This window comes from Amblyomma mixtum, chromosome 3 (assembly GCF_055824585.1).
Source record: "Amblyomma mixtum isolate Tamu chromosome 3, ASM5582458v1, whole genome shotgun sequence".
Lineage (NCBI taxonomy): Eukaryota > Metazoa > Arthropoda > Arachnida > Ixodida > Ixodidae > Amblyomma > Amblyomma mixtum.
In genome coordinates, this window is record NC_143014.1 from 287,172,168 (window position 1) to 287,182,943 (window position 10,776).

The window sequence follows — 10,776 nt, forward strand, 5'->3', positions numbered from 1 at the left end:
TCGCATTGTCACCGATTCGAGCTCTCGGTGCCCTCGTTCAGCCGCTGCAGTTCCTTTTCAGTGTAACAACTGTTACAAAATGTAGTTTCAAGCTGGCTGATGCCACATTTATTTTTGCACACCCTAGCCTGGAGCTTTTCCTCGTCATTTTTTTTTTGCGATTACACCGCTAGTGTCAGCCCCGTTGGAGGCAAGAAGCTAATTCGAGCCCTTTAGGCGTTCGTTTATGCCGTCAGTCAAGGGCCGTAAGCCATGTAATGCATGAGCAGGATCTGTTTCACCTTCGTAAGAATAACAGGTGAAAATTTAGAACTGTGACAGAAAAAAAAATGTCGACAAACTCTTTGACTATTTAAATGAAGGAAAGGTCACCAATCTTCCTGTGGTAAGCCATCTAAAGCCGTTGGTAAGGGACGTGGTTACTGTCCGAAGAAAAAAAAATTAAGTGCCGTTCACTTAACGTGAAATGTCTTCGCGTTGGCTATGCGCGTAAGAAGTACAGGTTCTATTACACTAAGCTTGAACACTGCTCTGCTTGGCTGCGCACACGCGGAGCATCGTTGCAACCAAGCCAGTAGCAAACCCGCGCAAAGGGGCAGATGACACGAAGCACCACGTAGAGGTCTCTCTTCTTGTGCGCCACTGTGCATTGATTCTTGAACGGGTTAGATGCAATGGCACTCCGCAGGTACGTGGCCACGCGGAACCCTGTTCCCTCTAAGTGCGACTGACCCTGTACATGGAAGAGAATGTTAAAAGACGTTGTGTCGAGTTGTTAAGCAGCCAGTTTTGTTTGCTACAGCAGCCACGATTAAATGGTTTATGTGGCCCACAGGTAATTTGATAATTTGGTCAGGTTACCAATGACAACAGATCACGTGACCTTGCTTATTGATTTTATGACGTCGTTTCACGCGGACGACGTAATATCTCCGGGGGGAGGGGGTTTATAGCACCTGACGCTGTGCAAAGCGCGAACACCACAGCAGAAAAGGTGTTAAGCGCACCGCTGGAGAGAAGAAATTTTCCACACAGCAACAGAGTATTTGTGTAGTAAACTTTGAAGCACGTATTGTTGTTCTGAGTAAATTGAACTTTATTAGTTTGTTCTGAACGAAATTTAACTTTGCAGCCGACACCACTGGCTATAGCTTATAGGCAGTAAAAAACTTCTGTGGTGTAATGCTGAAGACAATCTTGTACGGAAATCATTAGGATCCGTGATTGTTCCCTGCCGCTCTGAACGAAACAGGTATCAGTAGACAGGAGCAAAGTCTCTCGGCATGACGACTCCTTGGGGCGCCCTACTTCCCCAAGTTCAAGTGCCGTGCGGTTGCCTCACGCCCCTGTGTCGAATCCAGCGGACCCAGCGAGCTTCAATAGGGACAAGTGCAGAGCTGAAGATATCTTTTAGCGAAAGCGATGGCAGCCAACGGATCTTGTGCGGTTCGCCTTTCATTGTTTTGTTCGTAATTGTGAACCCTCCCTTGCTTGGCCAAGAGCCAGAACACTAACGTCTTTGGTGCAGCAAGCGGCGGCTAGCGTTTTCTAGAACATTAAATGATAGCGGAGCAGGGCACACTTTTGGATGGTGCGTTTGGGAAGAGAGGGTTAAGCGCTGGCCACACCATGCATTTCTTGAGCATTTCTCATCGAAACAAGTAAAGCAGATATTGATTTTTCGTACAAAATTTCTCACCTCAGACGGTGTGGTCGCCTTTACTCTGTGGCCTGGGGTGTCCTTCTTAGTGGTTTGCGTCTTCTCTTCACCCTGTCGGAGAACGGGCGGCCGCACGGAGTAAGCGAGTGCTAACAATTGAAGCTGAATAGCCTGGATGGAGGCAAATGCTCCGGGAAGTTAAACTTACCTCACACTGTGACATTTATCAATGCCAAAAAATCACACAGGTACACCTAACTCTATCATGTGTCGGCAGTGCGATAGCAATTGAAACTTTTGAAGCCTTTGCCAGAAGTGACTGGAGTAGCTTGTGAGACCGAGGTTGCTCCTCACGAAATCTTCCCCCGTACCACCTGTCAACCATGGCAGTTCGCAGGTGGACGCTCCTCAGAGAAAAACCTCATATGGTGACGTCACATCCTATCTGGTGGTGTAACTTCCCTCCAGCCAATGGCCATTCTCGACTCTGGTAACGTCATTGGGGGGCCTCACTGCCCGCCAGCCAACCAGGATTTTTCTAGACAACGTCGGACGGTCGCCGCCGGCATTTATGCTCGGGAGCGCTGTCTGTGGTATTGCATAATAAACTTCCGAGCACAAAAATTATGTCAAATTGGGTCTCAATTTTTCATCCATTAAGCGGGTAGTCGCCCTCTACATCTCCATGAACGATGACTGCGACCCCCCCCCCCCCCCCTACTGCCCCTGCGAACTGGATACTAAGTGCGAACGCAAAGCCTTTGCCAAGAAAGAGCTGAAGGGGGGGGGGGGGGGGGAGAAAACAGAACAAAGGAACTGTTGGGCGGCGGAAAGCAAGGGATGACAAGCGTATTTGGACTCATGGATAGAATTGGCAGCGTCTTCTACTCTCGCAGGCCGCCGCTAAGCATGCGCATACAACCACAAGCCACCCTTGGACGCTGCGGCGGTGGCCTACACAGACGCCTGTCGCACGGAAAAACCGCGGGCTCCACAGCAGCCTTCTTCCTCCACCCTTGCCTCTCTACAACCAGCACTCACACAACCGGTCCATACACCCCCCCCCTCTCCACTCTCACCCTACACGGGATCGCCGATGCCATCACACACTTTGCCGCCCTAACCCCAGCCCCCGCATACGTTGTCTATACAGACTCGCAGGCAGCTCTGCGTGACTTCCATGAAAGAGCCCTCCCTTTCCCTACCCGATCGGCCTTAGATGCTGCCCTCATAGCATTAAGCCCACAACCGGTGACCCTTCGGTGGATTCCTGGTCCCATGGGCATACCCGGCAATGAGCTGGCTCACCAGCTTGCCTGCGATACCGGGCGCCGGGGATCCCATGGACAAGCCCGCCGACGGAGCAGGCGGTCAGGGCTTGCAGACACACTGTCGATGAATACTACACGCAGCAAAAATTCGACTTAGCTGATTGACCACCACCACACCCATCCTTATCGATCCATGAAGCTCGCATTCTTCGCCGAATACAGTTTAATCTCCTACGTACACCAGCCAAACTTTATCTGTACCGGTACACTTCCACACCTCAGTGCCGAAACTGTCCACAAAGATATGCAGACATAGAACAGTGCCTTACACAGTGCCACGTAGCCTTCCAGTCCCCTGCCTATCCTTTCCCCCCACCCCCATCGTGGCCCATCTGGCTTGCCTCCCTGAATCTGAAATTGCAACACGCCCTCGTCACCTTGGCCTAGGACCTATTGAACGCCTACCATAAATGCTGTTAATAAAAGTGTCACGCCACCACCACCTACTCTCGGCCCTTTAGGTGCGCTTTGCTCTCGCGCCAGTACGGCCTTGCGGCTCAGCCGTAGTCATGATGACCTAGACCTGTGCTGGCCTGGTCGCCGATGACTGCGGTGAAGCAGTCGTGCATTTCAAAACGATTTCAGGAAGACCTCTCCTAGAACAGAGCGGCGGCTGCACTGTTCGTGATTGCGGGAAGCACCTAGTCGCCCTTTGTGGTCGCGAGTATTGCAGGTTATAGTGCTGTGAGCTTCCTTGTGCCTATAGTTGCAAATCGCTTCATTGTGCAAGAGTGAAATGCACAGGCGATTTGGGCCTTTGCGAAATCGACAGCGGTGCCGCATGCTCTTGCGTCAGTGAGAAGTGAGGCGACACTGCTATTCACGAAGCATTATGCCGTATCCCGAAGGAGTGTAACCGACCACCGACATGAAAAAGTAAAGCGAAAGGAAGATCCCGGCCGTGATCTTGCGTGAAGTTCATAAAAGTTGCATCTAGTAATAGGCGGCATGCTTCGTATTGCGTAATAAAGTGTTATTACGTATTGCGTAATAAACTAGAGATATTTGCGATGAAAATGACTGCGTCAATGACTGTCTGCTAGGGTAATTACTCCTCGGTAGGTGAGACGATAGAATCTACGGGCAAGCCAATGTTTTGGCAGAGATTTGCGGTGCTATAAAATTCGCAACCTTAATGATGAGACAAGTTCGAAGTGTTGTTATATTTATCTGTTCTTTATTTTGAAAACGAGCCTGTTGTCGGGTTTAACTCATCGTTGTTATCATTTTACAATACATTTTGAAGGAGTAAAACTTGATTATCATGACAAGATTCTGATTCCGCAAATACGAATACACCAATGCCTGACCACGGGTCATAGATATTTACGCCTTTTCCAGCCGCGTTTCACATAATGAGCTGAAGGAAGAGATTCGTAATTGCTTCGATATTTGAGCACCATACGGACTAAAAAGGGCGACTGAAGATTGTCCAAGAAAAGAGTGACGAGGGGAAAAATTTACGCAAAGCTGCATAGAAGGCATCGTGACACTAACAGCGAAGCAAACTGTGGCTGTGTGTAATAGAACTGAAAGTAGCTGATGAATATTTTGCCTGCGTACCTTATTCGACAGAGCGACAGAGATTAAAATGGCACAAATAAACACTACATTCGTCGATGTACTAAGAAACCAACACAACTGCAACTGTCTGATTTAGTATTACTAGGTCAAAATGCACCGAGCGCTTTTTAGTGCGATAGCACTTATAGTGACCATTTCCTGCATTCAACCGTTGTGTGATGGTTTGTCTGAATACGGCTTTATGGAAAGCCGCCCACCTGGCCCCCGTGTTATGAACAACCTGATCAGATGTATATATATATATATATATATATATATATATATATATATATATATATATATATATATATATATATATATATATATATATGACAGAAGCCAACAGCCACAGAAACCAAGGGGCACAGGGTTTTTTTTTGTTTAATTAATTTATTTATTTTGTGGTGTTGATCAATTTAGAATATTACTGAATATGTTATCGCTTAAAGATAATTGATTAGAAAAGCAGAAGAAAAACAACCACATGCCGCCGGTGGGATCCTGTGAGGACTCTGTGAGATTGCAGGTCTTATTTTAAATAAACACAAAAGTACAAACAATAAACGAGGCGGCTTTTATCGGAAAGGAAACCAATTTCAATACGAGCGAGAAAAAAGGAAAGGAACAAGAGAGCAGGGCGGCAACGCACGGGAAAGAAACACACGGTGGAACAGAACAAAGTGCTTACGGACAATACAGGGAAAAGAAAATCAAAGCGGAAAGTTCACACTACTTGTCTTATTTGAGCAACGAGCGGAGAGGACTGGCTGGGTGTCGGGCAGTCAAGGAGTCTCTTGGCGTTCCGATGTTGATGCGACGCTACCGCAGCGTCGGCGTCTGTGGGCTCCCGGCACGGTTTCCAGGTCTGGTATCCCGGAAAAGTCACGTAGGCGCCAGAAGCGGCCTGTGTGGAGCAGCTGACGGATGGACGGAGAAGAGTGGCGCCTGGGCCTGGTGGTTGAGGCTCTCGACGATGGATGTCCAGGTCTGGTGGCCCGGACGTCTGCGGCTGAGGCCCAAGCCCGTAACTCGGGGAGCCAGCAGAACTCGTCCACGTCCGTCGTCCACCGCGCTCTTCTCTTCTCTGCCACGTAATCCTCTTCGACCTGCCCCGCGTTCCCCTCCGCACGCGCTCCTCGTGCTTTGTCTTCTTCTCCTCACGAACGCCGCTGGGTGGCGCTATCTCCTTACAGAAGGCCCCCTCTTCGGAAGTTTTTTCCAAGGGAAAGAACTCAACTTCAGGAGAGCGACACCAGACGCGTTCGACGATCGCAACACAGAACACCGCACCACAGCGCGCACACTACACACCACACACAATACGACGGTCGTCAATGTTCGAAGCGTTCACAGACCTTCGCACACACAGCACAGAGAGCACATGGAAAGTCAACGGAAAGCGTCCATAGAGGGCGAAGAAACCCGGAAAGCATAAAAAGTAAGTAGCCGACACCCAAAAACAAACATGAATAAACAAAAACAATTCCAACAAGAACAGGTGTGGGCTACATTCTTCCGTATTCCATTGTTCACATCAAATCACTTCACCGTCGCGAGAACTTTTTCGGCTAGTACTTCCGTTTTCCTTTGTGAAACCGTTTTCTCCAAACCGACCTCGGTTTCCACCATGATTTTACATGTTCCCGTCCTACGATGTTATTCACTCTGTTCTCCCTTGCCTTCAACACAGTTTGCTGACACATATCACACGATCTGACATAACTCTTAATGTCAGCCTGTACACCGGGCCAGTAAAACTCATTGAGCACCCTAGCTATTGTTTGCCGTATTCCATGATGGCCGGATAATGCACTCTTATGTGCCAACTTAAGAACTTGCGTGCGTAAGCCCTTCGGTACCACCGCTTGCTCAACGACTTGGCCGGGACACACTTGGTACGACCGGAAAAGAACCCCGTCATCTGTATCAAAGGAGTGGGCGGTCTGTCCCTTGCCATGAAATTTTTGCCCCAACTTCCTGCGACACACATCTAAGGTCGGGTCTTCTTCCTGTTTGAGGCGAAACTCCGGCCGTGACAAGTGGTGTGTGTTCAGAGTGGGGCTTTTACTACTTTCTGAAACCTTTGCTGTCACCATAAGGGAAGGAACATCGACCGCACCCGTCATGGCAAGGGAAACTGCCTGATCAGTGAGAACTGGCGGGTCAACCGGGAATGGAGGTTTAGCCCCGGGGACATTGCCTATTATAATGTCGTATAAGGGTGTAGACAAGCAGCGCGCGATGGCCTTACCCGAGAAGTATGGAGAAGAAATCACCACCTCCGCTTCCGGAACTTCTACACGGGTCCCATTGGCCAAGAATAATGTAGCCTTTTTCCCTGTTAGTGCCGCTGGCGGTACAAGAGACTCACGCACAACAATACCGGTGCTGCCCGTATCCCGTAATACCGAACCATGCTGGCCGAACACCTCACCGTGCGCCACGGGCATAGCAGTTTCCACCGGGTTGGAAGGACAGACCATCTCCCCCAACTGGCCCTCTACGCGCGTTTCCTCTGCAGGGTTATCGGGATGTGAGTATCGAGGTGTCATGCAACAGGAGGACTCCTCACGGTCTCCTGGTCTCTTAGCTTTGCACGACTGGGCATCATGTCCTACCTCGCGGCACCAGGTGCAATACAATTGCTTCGGTTTTGTCCGACAATCCGACGCCTTGTGCCCAGTCTTCTCGCAAAGAAAACATCGAAGGCGGGATTGTGAACGTGAAACCTCGTCCTTGGCTTTAACTATCGTGTGCTCACCCTCCTCTTTAAAAAACAACAAGTTATTTTGCCGCTGTGCCTCGAGAAAATGATCGGCAGCCTCCGCCAGCTTAGAAACTGTCTTGCCCTCCCGCTCACGTAAGAAAAGGGCTAAACGGGAATGACAGTTGTTAAGGAATTGTTCGCTCACGACCATCTCACGAACTACCTCAAAAGTGCGGCCTTCTCCCCGCATCTCGACCCAACGGTCAAAGAAACTAAACAACCTGGCAGCATATTGCGAGGCCGTTTCTCCATCCTGGGGCTTGCTCTGGCGAAACTTCTCTCTGTACCCTTCCGCGGTGAACCTAAACCTCTGAAGCAAGGCAAGCTTCGCTTTGTCATAATCCACGGAATCCTCAGGCGAGAGCCGACCGAAGACCCTAAGTGCCTCGCCGCCAAGGCACAAGCTCAACGCCGTTGCCCACTTTTCTTTTGGCCAACCCTGCCCCGTGGCCACATGCTCAAACCTCTTTAAGTAGGCATCGAGGTCATCCCGCGCTTCATTGAACTGTGGTATGAGGCTGTGTGGGTTAATGGAGCTGGTCGATGAGACGCTACGCTCTCCACGGTCACTCGGAGGATTTGCGCCACCCTCCATGAGCCTTATTTGTAGCTGCAAGTTCCGCGCCTCTAACTCCAAGCGTTCCTTCGCAGCCTCTCGCTCCGTCTCTAGATTCCGTGCCTCTAAATCCAATTTTTGCTTCGCAGCTTCACGCTCAGCCTCTAAATTCCGTGCCTCTAATTCCAATTTCTGCTTAGCAGCTTCACGCTCAGCCTCTAAATTCCGTGCCTCTAATTCCAATTTCTGCTTCGCAGCTTCACGCTCAGCGGCTCTCTCTTCCCGTGCCTTACGAAGCTCGTCCTCCACCCACGCTCGTAACTCCGCGCCGCACAAGCCCATGCGCTCGCCCAAAGCAACCAAATCTGAAGCACTCATATTGTTCCTAAATTAACACAACAGGCGAATAGATAAAAACCGACCTCGTCCTGTCCTGTCGTAGTGGACGCCAAATTTGTGAGGATCTGTGAGAGATTGCAGGTCTTATTTTAAATAAACACAAAAGTACAAACAATAAACGAGGCGGCTTTTATCGGAAAGGAAACCAATTTCAATACGAGCGAGAAAAAAGGAAAGGAACAAGAGAGCAGGGCGGCAACGCACGGGAAAGAAACACACGGTGGAACAGAACAAAGTGCTTACGGACAATACAGGGAAAAGAAAATCAAAGCGGAAAGTTCACACTACTTGTCTTATTTGAGCAACGAGCGGAGAGGACTGGCTGGGTGTCGGGCAGTCAAGGAGTCTCTTGGCGTTCCGATGTTGATGCGACGCTACCGCAGCGTCGGCGTCTGTGGGCTCCCGGCACGGTTTCCAGGTCTGGTATCCCGGAAAAGTCACGTAGGCGCCAGAAGCGGCCTGTGTGGAGCAGCTGACGGATGGACGGAGAAGAGTGGCGCCTGGGCCTGGTGGTTGAGGCTCTCGACGATGGATGTCCAGGTCTGGTGGCCCGGACGTCTGCGGCTGAGGCCCAAGCCCGTAACTCGGGGAGCCAGCAGAACTCGTCCACGTCCGTCGTCCACCGCGCTCTTCTCTTCTCTGCCACGTAATCCTCTTCGACCTGCCCCGCGTTCCCCTCCGCACGCGCTCCTCGTGCTTTGTCTTCTTCTCCTCACGAACGCCGCTGGGTGGCGCTATCTCCTTACAGATCCGAACCCACGACCTCCGAATTACGCGTCCGGTGCTCTACCTCTGAGCTACGGCGACGGCTGTCAATTCTTCTGCTTTCGGGGGTATTTATGTTTACAAGTAACCTAACCTTGAGAGTGAGTATATATATATATATATATATATATATATATATATATATATATATATATATATATATATACACACACACACACACACACACACACGAGGAAAGGGGAATGAGGGGCTCGTTATACATATGAGAGAAGCCAACAGCCACAGAAACCAAGGGGCACAGGGGATTTTTAATTTATTTATTTATTTTGTGGTGTTCATCAATTTATATTACTGAATATGGTATCGCTTAAAGCTAATTGATTAGAAAAGCAGAAGAAAAACAACCACATGCCGCCGGTGGGATCCGAACCCACGACCTCCAAATTACGCGTCCGGTGCTCTACCGCTGAGCCACGGCGACGGCTGTCAAACCTTCTGCTTTCGGGGGTATTTATGTTTACAAATAACCTAACCTTGGGAGTGTTCACCAGCGCCACCCACGTTCTTAAGCGGCGGACGTAGCATGTCTTGAGTTACAGCTGATGTGACGTAGAACGTCATCGAACGGCGAGGGTGGAAGCTGTGTGAGAACCCTCTTATGCTTCCTAAGGCATCAAGGCTGCCAGAACCGAGGCCCTCGTTAAACAATTAAGCAGATAAGTTAGTTAGTCATATTGATTTTAATGGCGCAAAAGCAACTGAGGCTATGATGCGCCAAACACAAGGTTAGAGTTTTTGTTAAAGGTGAAGCTTTCTATACTTAGAGTTTGTTTAAAATGCTGGCTTCCTTGAGAAACCTAAAAATACATGAGATGTCAACCAGTGCTCGATCACCTAAAAGTAACATGGGGTGTAATGGGATGCTTTCCCTGTAAAATGTAAAATATTTCTTTCTTAGTTCTTCTAGCTTTATACATGAAATTAAAATGTGGTTCACTGCAGACAAGGAAAGGATTAAGCAGAGAAGGAAAGGGGAATGAGGGGCTCGTTATAAACATGAGAGAAGCGTCCGGTAGCACCGGACGAGTAATTCGGAGGTCGTGGGTTCGGATCCCACCGGTGGCATGTGGTTGTTTTTTCTTCTGCTTTCTAATCAATTAGCTTTAAGCGATAACATATTCAGTAATAGAAATTGATCAACACCACAAAATAAATAAATTAATTAAAAATACCCTGTGCCCCTTGGTTTCTGTGGCTGTTGGCTTCTCTCATATTTATAACGAGCCCCTCATTCCCCTTTCCTCGTCTGCTTAATTGCTTAACGAGGGCCTCGGTCCTGGCAGCCTTGATGCCTTAGGAAGCATAAGAGGGTTCTCACAGAGCTTCCACCGTCGCCGTTCGATGACGCTCTACGTCACATCAGCGGTAACTCAAGACGTGTTACGTCCACCGCTTAAGAACGTGGGTGGTGCTGGTGAACACTCCCAAGGTTAGGTTATTTGTAAACATAAATACCCCCGAAAGCAGGTTTGACAGCCGTCGCCTTGGCTCAGCGGTAGAGCACCGGACGCGTAATTCGGAGGTCGTGGGTTCGGATCCCACCGGCGGCATGTGGTTGTTTTTTCTTCCGCTTTTCTAATCAATTAGCTTTAAGCGATAACATATTCAGTAATATAAATTGATCAACACCACAAAATAAATAAATAAATTAAAAATCCCCTGTGCCCCTTGGTTTCGGTGGCTGTTGGCTTCTCTCATGTATGTATGTATGTAT

At 49.2% G+C, this 10,776-nt stretch overlaps 1 long non-coding RNA gene across 1 annotated transcript in view; it reads right to left on the bottom strand.

Annotated features, from left to right (window-relative positions):
• LOC149355089 (uncharacterized) overlaps window positions 1–10,776 on the bottom strand; it is a 111,995-nt gene that overhangs the window by 84,724 nt on the left and 16,495 nt on the right. The window contains exon 2 of the long non-coding RNA XR_016289693.1: window positions 1,700–1,771. This is a non-coding gene — a long non-coding RNA (uncharacterized LOC149355089). The remainder of the gene's footprint in view (window positions 1–1,699; window positions 1,772–10,776) is intronic.